At 41.0% G+C, this 10136-nt stretch overlaps 1 protein-coding gene across 1 annotated transcript in view; it reads left to right on the top strand.

Annotated features, from left to right (window-relative positions):
* The first annotated feature begins 708 nt into the window (after positions 1-708).
* The window catches only part of pkig (protein kinase (cAMP-dependent, catalytic) inhibitor gamma), a 28213-nt gene continuing 18785 nt past the window's right edge, over positions 709-10136 (top strand). The window contains exon 1 of the mRNA XM_042003736.1: positions 709-951. The gene's annotated coding sequence lies outside the window, so the exon portion shown is untranslated. The remainder of the gene's footprint in view (positions 952-10136) is intronic.

The raw sequence follows: 10136 nt of genomic DNA, 5'->3' as shown, positions 1-10136 counted from the left end.
CCTCTGACTCAGGTTATCGTTGTAAATGAGAACTGAAACCTTCCTGGCTAAAGGTTAGATAAAACATAATTTATTTATCTTGGTTATGTCATTTTGGACAGGTGGCATAAAAACATCGTCAAGAAGAGGTTAAAGGGCCTAAATTTATGTGCCAACCTTTTCCCCAATTTGTGACCCTTCCTGGCCCCACCTTTCCTGGCCCCTGCACACAATCAACTTTCATAATATGGTGCAGTCTATTTTTCTTCCAAGAACAAATTGTTTTTCTTTTAAATGTCTGACTGAGCTCAGAAATAAAATTTGATTTTTCTGATTATATCTGAATGAATTTGATTGTGTTAAATAAGCTGTGATTTCGTCTCGTGTGGATCTCTCGGTCTGAATATGATCTGATCCAAATCATATGGTTTTTATGTCAGCTAACATTGAGTCTTTATCCTGTGAACTGATTTAATGTCATGATAAAACTTGTGATTTGCATCCTTTTTTTTTTGTATCATCAACAGTTAAATAATCGTGTGGGGTTCCGGGTTTTCCTCCAACTCAGCGGCTGTTTGATTTGTACCTAAAATAAATCCGCAGTGACATACAGGACAACAAAGGGGGGGGAAAAATCTTCCAAGGGTAGCAGTGTGGATGTGGCTGTGGATCCAGCCCACAGGAGGAGCGGGAGCCCCCACAGCTCCGCTCTGATTGGCTCACACACGACAAACTCCATTTTGGAAAAACAGCTGTTTGAAGACACAACCTTTCTCCGCTATTTGCCGACGGAACCGTGAGAAAAACGGTCTGGCTCTGACCCACTTCTCAGCAGATCTCCTGCCTGGATTCCGGCTCCGGTCCAGTCCGGAGGAGCTGCGGTTCTGTCCGACTGTCAGGAAACTTACCCGGAGATCCATGGTGTTCGGTTTGTGTTCTAACAAGTGGATCACAGAAGGAGACCCGACCAAGGTTAGTGCTGCTGGGTCAGATGTTTGCGTGGGTCATCTGTATGCGTGGGTCAGATGTTTGCGTGGATCAGTTTTTTCTTACGGTTAGTGTCTGAGGTGAGCAGCCACGGGAAGCTGCAGAGTCACGAAGCGAGATTCGTCCTTATTTCAGGAAGGCATTTTTCAGTGTCCAACCAGACGTGACATCCAAACGGGTTCGGTTCGTGTATCAGCCGTCTCAGTCCGGTTTTCATTCGGCTGAATTTCCCCCTGGAGCTGATAAAATTCACACATTTGTTTTTCTGCAGTTTCCACGAATCTGTCCCTCCCACACCTCCGCTGCTGCATTCACTGTTCCCAATCACAGCTTGGGAAAACCCTGTGCAAAACCCTCATCGCCTCCTCATTTCTTCTCACATTAACAATGCTTTTCCTCCTACATCAGTGCCCCTCCCCCCCTGAAAACCGGAATGAACTTGGTCTTTTTCCAGCATAACATTGGCTCTAGTGAGTGATGACCGCATGCAGTGATGTTTCTGCTGAGGAAATCGGAGCCCAGCTGGTCTGGTTTTTCTGCTGGGTTTGTTTTTAAAGCTGCAACAGAAAGAGCAGGGCTGGATGGAGATGCAGCACCCCCAGCAGCAGCAGCATGCCTGGCTCAGACACCCCCACTCAGCATGCGTGTTACTGGGCATGGACTGGTGAAAATAAACACTGGCTTCCTGCCCAGAGTGGATGGGCTGACTGTGAGGGAAAGAACTGATGATCTACCTAAATATGGAGAGAAAAAAAAGCAAACAAAAAAACCTGTAGGGATGAAGTTGACGTCAGCTGTGGTACTGGAACACAACCAGTCAGACCAGTGAAGCAGAGCCGGGCTGCGTCATGGCCAGATAGAGAGAAGCTGAAGGATAAAAACAACATGAAAAGAAACCTGCAGATGATAAAACAGACAACAGCAGTTCCTTCCTGGTTGTATGTCCCCTCAATACTTAATATGACATGAGGGAACTAGAGAAGGAGTTAATAATAACCTAACTATTAAATAGTTAAATAGTTACTCCCTTTAAACCATTACTCACATTGCAGATGAGTGGAGGCGATTAAAGGGCCTGTGTCCTGGTTATCCATGTTTTCTGTCTAACCTGCAGTGTTTAAACTCTATCATCATTATAAACATAACCCAGAGCTAAAAACAAAAAGGTATATGTGTGTTTTAGTATTTTAATTTGGAAGGAACTTGGTTTATCCAGGAGTCTGGAATGTGTTTGCCACTGTCACGTCACAGTTCCTGCTGGATTTCTTTGTATGGTCAAATTTTCCAGCCAGTGCGCCCAGCTGGAGTGTGTACGTTATCCACTGCGACCATTTTAAAAGCAGAATTTGATTTATTTATTCAGCCAATATTTAACCAGAAGGATCACTCAGGTCACACAGGTCTTTGTTTTAATGGAGTCCTGTCAAAGAAGACCCAGAAACAAGAAACAGTCAGTTCACAATACAGTTATAATAAAAACAGACAACAAAAAACACACTAAGAATTCAATATTGAAAAAAACTAAAAGCAGTGACAGGTCTGTAAATGCATCTCCAGGTTCTGAAGTTGGAAGGTATTGTGTAGTCTGTTTCAGTCTGAAGGAGCTGAGATGTTATGTTGCCGCTCTCTGTATGAACACGAGGGGAAGTCAGTGTGCACAAATCCTGAGGGTGCAGATCATAAAGACAGTCAGACTTTAGCTGAAGATACCTGTCGGTGTACAGTGTGCACACTGACGGGTTGCCAGGACATCCGAGTGATCCATCTCTACTTCTCTGTGCTTCGTTTTTGTTTTGGAGATGTCTCAGAGAGAATGTGTTTCTGGTCATGAAGACAAGTTGACAAAAGTCAGCTCCCTAACCGACCCAGACAGCTTGGATCAGTGGATACAGTTGTTTTTTTTGTGGCTGGCAACACAGTCAGGAAAATGTTGGATTTTGTTTGCTTCACTTTGTGGAAAAGAGTTTTCTGATCAAGGCCCAGAACAATGTTGAGAAGACTGATGCTGTAAGTCAGGCTGCTCCAAAGGATCATCCTCAGAGGCTAGACATCAAGCTGTGAGGAAAACTGTTTCAGTTGTGTGAGTTGCGATGGCATCAGGAGTACACATTTCAGCACAACCATCATGGCGACACTGAATGTAAAGGCAGCTGAGGGATTTAACAAGACTTTGTGTTGATGTATTTGTTCACTGGCCAGCTGAAAGTCTCCATTTGTTGCTTCACACATTGTGTACAAAGAAGAGCCATCAGCATCTTATCCTGGTGGACTGTGTCTGCATCATGATCTTTCCAGATGTTTCCAGCGGATGTTTTTAACCCCAGCTGGTATTTTACCACAGACTTAACACAAAGTTAACAGAGAATATATCAGCACTAAGGGACTGAAATCAGACAAATGAGATGAACTTACAGTCAGAAGGCACTTTGTGTGGTTAATGATGATGATGATGATGATGCCCCTTCTTTGAGCATCGAGTCTTGTGTGAAAGTACACAGGTGGAAAAGGTATCAAGATTCGTCCACTGCTAGTATGCCTCTGAGCCGGTAAGGAGGTAATAACAACCAGAACGCATCATGCCGGCGTCGTGGGGCTTACCACTGTCGTCACTCAGCTGATTCCACCACACCAGTTTGAGGTGTGTGTTTGTCATGTGTGAATTGCAAAAACAAACAACAGCTGGTTTTTAAGCTAGTCCTTTTTTTTTTAATCTTTTAAGTATGAGGTGAAACCAATAACTTGACAGAGACTTAAGTTGGTGATTTTAGAGCTGTGGTGGTTCTCCTCTTGTGAGCGAGCGGGGGCCTGGGATTCAGGTTAGGTGGTGCTTTTTCAACAATGAATATGAAATCAAAGCAGATCAGAATAAGGCCAAAATATTGGCCTAATTCACAGCAGAGGATACGATGCCCTTAAGAAATGGAAAGAGGCCAGACTTAAAAAAAAGTGAAACTGCATAGAGTATACTTCTGACTGAGCCTCGTGTAGACTTTGTTTCCTTTTACTTTCTTCTCACTCTCCATAAACTATAATTCTGCTTTACTTTCTTTTTCTCTGTATTTGATTACATGATGCATTCTTGTCCTGATTAGACATACGATCAGATCAAAAGTGATCCATGTAAACGCATCTATTGTTGGTTAAAACATGGACATTAAAGAAGCAATAATATCTTTCTTTCTCCAGTAGGATCGCATGACAGAGAGGATCAGGCCACCTGATAAATTTGAGATGAAATTCTGCCCAGCACGTTCTATCTGAAGTCAGACAAGTGTTTCTGTGGAGCAGCTCTGCTCTGCCTCGTTTCCTCTCTTTGTTGCAGCTTACCAAACATGGCCTGTTCTGTCAAAATGGCCAAAGGGGAGCTGGAGAGCAGCCAGAGCAGACCCTGCTACAACAGAGGGACATGTGCCCTGATGACCTTGGACTCAACCCCCGCGGGCCTTCTGTCCTGTGTTTCAGTCGTATTGGCTGCTTCTAAACAAGGTGGAAAGAAGAAAAGGCCAACCCTTTCCCCAACAAGATTACACTGCTGGTGATTTGGTAGTTAGGAGGGTTTATCTTCTGAGGCTTTTGTGCATTATGCATCTTCTAATCTATGACGCTAGTTTTTCAGAAAGCGTTTAGATCATGAGTAATCAGGTCAGGCTGGGGCAGTTATGATTATCTGCTGTGATGCATGGTCTTACCAGCAGTTCTCCTCTGATGGCCCCATCAGTAAACAGAATTTATATGTGCTTGTGCTGAAGGCTGCCAACAATAATGTAATTACACTGAGGCTGCATCCATGGCAGGAGTGGGATGGTTAATGTGTTGTCAGTTTTTTTTTCATCAGTGGTCATCAGATTTTATGTCAGACAGCTTTGTGTGTTTTCCACTGTGGTCCAACTGAAGGTTAAACTAGTTTCCTCGCTGTAAAATTCCAGCGTACACAGTTCCCAGATGGAGAACTGTGTCCTTAAATGGCAATCTGAAGCAGCGACATTCAGGGCTTTTTTTCTGCATTAAGGACAGAACATGACATGCTTTAGCTAAAAATAGCAACCCGTTCTTGAAATTAGTTCAGATGCTTTGTAGATTTCTGAGATTTTGTCCACAATTAGTTGTTGGCCCAGAGATCTGCTTAAAGATGCAGCAGCAGGGATCAGAAAACATGAGTCTGAATGTGAGTCTATTAGAAAGAGGCTGCATGCACTCATTGCTCCTCGGCTCTTTTTGTATAATGATGGCTTTGTGTGGACAGGGATTTGTCCGTTGAACCATCTCTGCCTCCCTTTAACTGTTTTGTAGATAAGTAAGCATTCAGGTTTTCAGCTGTTTGACTTCCCTGTGTGGAGAAAGTGTCATTGTCATGGTAACAGATGTAACCGAATCTGGATTCACTACAGAAACGTCCTGTTTTAGTTTGCAGACTGTTCCAATCTCTTTAACTAAAAGCCCGAATGAGTTAGCTGGTTCCTGTGATGGGGCTCTGCAGCCCATTCAGTTGCTTCTCCAGCGAGTTTTACTTCCCAGACTGACTCCAAGTTTTAGTGATCCGGTGATAGTAGTTGTTTGTCTATTCTGCTGTTTGGCCTCTGTGAACTCACGAACCAGGTCTTTACTTTCAAGTTGGGACAGATCTGATTGTGGGATCTGTTGGTCATTGTGTAATGAAAGAAGTATGTCTGGGTTTTTGGTGTAGATGAGAGATATTTAATTCAAGGTTTCACACCACTTTGAGCATCGTCCTTTGGCCAATCACAGAGTGGTCCTCAACTTCTCAGAGGATCTGACCAGAACAAGGACTGCTGTTCATGAAGTTTAGGTCCAACCTTTGTAGGAGACTTGATGACATGATGGCGTGAGTTTGGCATATATGTTTAGCACAGTTTGCTGCTAACACGTGGCAAATAATACCCCTGTTTTTATCATAAGTTCCATAAATATGAGTTCAGAAATTGTGAAATTCTCCATCTGAGGGAAATGTCTGTTGCTGTAGTTGTGAAATGTCCACATGTTAACCAGCCCGTCAGCTCTGGGAATGAGCAGAAACTCTACGGTCGATTTTTATACCTTCTTTTTTTCCCTGCAACTGCCAAAAATGGTGTCAACAAGAACAGTGAACAGTAAAAGTCATATTATAATGAAGCTAAGATGAGCTGCAGGAATAGTTCTCTGGGACTCATTACTGACACAGCCACAGTTTTCCCCTCAGTGTCTATTTAATGTTGAAAGTTTAGCCTTCTTTAAAGCAATGTAAACATTTCAGTGAAGTGATTAGCTGCACCAAGTTCTGACAGTTGGGATCTTTTTTACTAAAACCTACTGTAAAACATGTTGGTTGCAGCCTCATTCTCTGCAAGGAATCTAAATACATGTGATTAAGGGATGTGTGATTTTGGGTGGAGTATCACTTAATGTTTGGTTTTCATTCCTGCTCAGTCCCTGCACAATGAATGAATAAAGTAAATGATATTTAGCGTCGAGAAGTGCAGCTGTCAGCTACCATCTATGATTTGTGCCACAAGATACTGATGGACAAAAAAAATGAGAAAAGAAATACACTCACCGTTCACTGCATCAGGTCTGCCTGTCTAACTGCGTAATATAACAAATGTGTAATCCAAGGGTGCTAAACATGTGGCCTGGGAGCCAAAACTGGCCCTCCAGAGGCTCCAATGTGGCCCCCAGGATGAATTTAGTAAATATAAAAATAGCATGGAAGAAATTAAATGTAATATTTTAATAAAAGTAACTATAATTCCTCATGTGTTCACATGAGGTTAAATTTTATAAGTTTAAACATATATATATATATATATATATATATATATATATTAGTGCTGGGCATGTTAACGTGTTAATCGCGCGTTAACGCAACGCTTAATTAACGCAATGCTTAATTAACGCCGTTAATTTTTTTAATCGCACGTTATTTTATTTAATTTTTTTTTGCTGGCCGCTGGCTTTGATGACAGAAACATGGCGTCCATGTCCCTCTTCCCTGCTGCAGCGGTGCGCCTGACGTGATCGGGAGAGAGCGGGTTTATTAAAGGGAGGTTTTCTGTCTGGAACAGGAAGAAGAAAAAAAGAACCGTCGTTTCTCTTTGTCAAAATACATGCAGATGGACAGAACATCGTCATTTTTGGACGGGAAACTTTTTTATTATAATTTTTTTTTAATAAATGCGGTTTTAATTTATGCAAGACAGCAAAGGTAAAACATGCTTTCTGACTTTTACAATCGTGAAGCATAAATCGGGTCTTCTTCTGCCTCTGGTTCAGTGAATCTTGGTCGTAGCGAGATGAAACTTCCAGCTGTGGAATCTGTGAGATGTGAGCTTTCAGTAGAGGAGCCGTTTGTTCGTGTTCATGCCGTGGGGTGGACACGGGGAGACATAATTTGTGTTTACATATTTTTCGGACTTTGTGTAGCTGCTCTTTAAATAATGTGTTGTCTTAACTGTGTTTGTTGGTGATAGAAATGGTTTTACTGAGCTGGTAGCTGAGATTCTGGACTTTCTGTGGATACCACACATGTTTATAGTTACATCTACAGACCTGACGCTACACCCGGAACGAGATGTTAACCCTTAGCTCCCGGTAGCGGAGGCTGAAAATTAAAGTTTAGAGAAATTATAGGCCAGAAATCTGGACGATGAAGCAGTGAAGGTGCATGGATGGAAGTTATTGTGCATATTGTGAATATTTCTCTCTCCTCACCATCTAGAAGCTGTGAGATTCTCATCCTGCTTTCTGTCTGTTCACCTGATGCTGATATTCATCACATATTGTTCCTTCTGTGTTTAGAAGGAAGCACCTTCACAGCTTTAAATTCATCCTGCTGACTTTTTACCTTTTAGTTAGTAAATCCTGAACATTTCATCCTTCTTTCTCATAAATATTTGATTTAATGAATATATATGAAGAAATATTTTATCTGAAAATTGCTGCTAAACCTTTATGTGTTTAGTGCAGGGGTCTGCAACCTTTCCAATCCAAAGAGTCATTTTTCCCTCAGCCAGCTAAATAAAACTCCTTTAGAGACGCAAATGTTACCAGACTTTTCAAAAAGGCAAGTTAATATATATTTTTAATGAAGAACCACCATAGGATGTTTGTTATTTTTGAAGAACCACATTTTTATTTCCATTTTTAAGGTTTTAAAATAAAGAAAAACATAAAACCTTTATTTAAAAAAAAAAAAAAGAGGATAAACAGACTTTCTGTTAAGGAATGTAGATATTAGTGGAAAATGATGTAAAAGAAAGGAAAAAAAGTCCATGGTTTCCAACCTAATGACAATAAAGATAGATTTAAAAAAAAATATTTTAGCCACTTATTTAGAGACATTGTGGAAGGTCCAGAGAGACACTTGCAGCTCCAGAGTTTCAGGTTTTAGACCCCTGATGTCGTGTTTGTAAACCAAAACTTACTGCATTTTCTTTTTATAACTGTAGACCTTTTTTTAAAGGAAAGAGACATTTTGCGCGTAACAATGTGATTAATCGCGATTAAAATTTTAATCGTTGCCCAGCACTAATATATATATATATATATATATATATATATATATATATATTTCCAAGTCAAGGGGATAACTTGTTCTATCTTTTCTGTTTGATCAAATTTCAGTTTGTATTATGAGGTGAGTCAGTTCAGGTGGTCAGGATTACTAGACACATGAAAACACACAACACAGCCAGGCTTGGAGTAGATGCGCTACAGCAGCAGAAGACCACACCGACTGCCACTCCTGTCAGCTAAAAAACAGGAAACTTCTTCTACAATTCACAGACTCACCAAAACTGGACAATAGAAGATAGAGAAAGGTTGCCTGGTCGGATGAGTCTCCATTTCAGCTCCACAATCAGATGGTAGGTTCAGAATTTGGTGGAAACATGAAACATGGATCCATCCTGCCTTGGCTCAATGCTTCAAGCTACTGGTGGTGTAATGGTGTGGGGGATATTTTCTTGGATCACTTTGGGCCCCGTAGTACCAACATGGCCTGGTTTAACCAACACAGCCTTTCTGAGTATTGCTGACCATGTCCATCCCTTTAGGACCACAGTGTAGCATCTTCTGATGCTACTTTCAGCAGGATGATGCTTATAATTTTTCTGCATTAAGCCAGCTGATTGAATGAGGTTATCCTCTCAGTTTGATTGTCCGACAGCATTAGTGAACTTAAGACAATGAACACAGTTCATTTTAAATGAGTCTGGGAGGAGAGTTTTTAATCCAGCCTTATTATATAAATGGATTCTCATCCATGTGAACTGGTTTGGAAGTAAAGGGAACGCGCCCTGTTTTTGCCCAGCAGGTCGGTAAAAGATGATTTGATTAGAATCTCTTGATGAAAAATGAAGATGAGCTTTAATTATTATTATTAGTTATTTATTTATTTTTTTTAATGGAGCGGCGCATTTCAGATTTTATTTGATGTGACTGAAGTCAGTGAACTATTAAAACAAAGAGCCGACGCTCTCCTGCTGGGTAAAAAGAGCCGCTTGAATCGGTTACATGTTTTTGTTTGATCATGTTTTCAGGCTGTTTCTGCTTTGTTTTCTGAAAAGGTTTTTTTTATCCAAATCACAGTGGAGAGGCTCTGAGTTGTGATGATTGAGGCCAGGGAAGACAAAGAAAAAACATGACGTTGACAGTGATGGGAAGTGTACGCTGTCCCACTCATCCTTCTGTTTTCAGAAAAAAACACATTTTATCAAATAGTGTGTAAAATAAAAGCTATACAAGGGTCCCGTTAAATGAACGTGGGTCAAAAGATTTATACAAACCCATTCACTAATGTGTCATTTCTTATCTGACTTTGTAGTTTTACATTTCAGTGAATAACATGTCAGTTTAAGGCGTTTCTAGTTTACAATGTACAATAAATTAATAAGATTTAAACCTAATATTTGGATGTTCACCCTTTAATAACAGAGATTTCCTGAAATGTTTCTCAAGTGAAAGGATTCAGGTTAAATGGAAAAATACTGTATTATTCTAGGGATGGGGAAACGGAAACCTTGTGAAACACAGTCACTCTGACATGCTGCGAGATGGAGTCGCTGCGTTGACATGCTGATACAGTCATAAAGAGCGCCACCTGCTGGCTGCCTGTGTGGGGAAGCATTAACAAGGATTCATTACCTCATTACTGTCATACGGCTTCATGTGTCATC

The sequence above is a fragment of the Melanotaenia boesemani genome, chromosome 13 (assembly GCF_017639745.1).
Source record: "Melanotaenia boesemani isolate fMelBoe1 chromosome 13, fMelBoe1.pri, whole genome shotgun sequence".
In the NCBI taxonomy this organism is placed as follows: Eukaryota; Metazoa; Chordata; class Actinopteri; order Atheriniformes; family Melanotaeniidae; genus Melanotaenia; species Melanotaenia boesemani.
The sequence above is the reverse complement of the archived record's forward strand: the minus strand, read 5'-3'. Positions and strand labels throughout refer to the sequence as shown.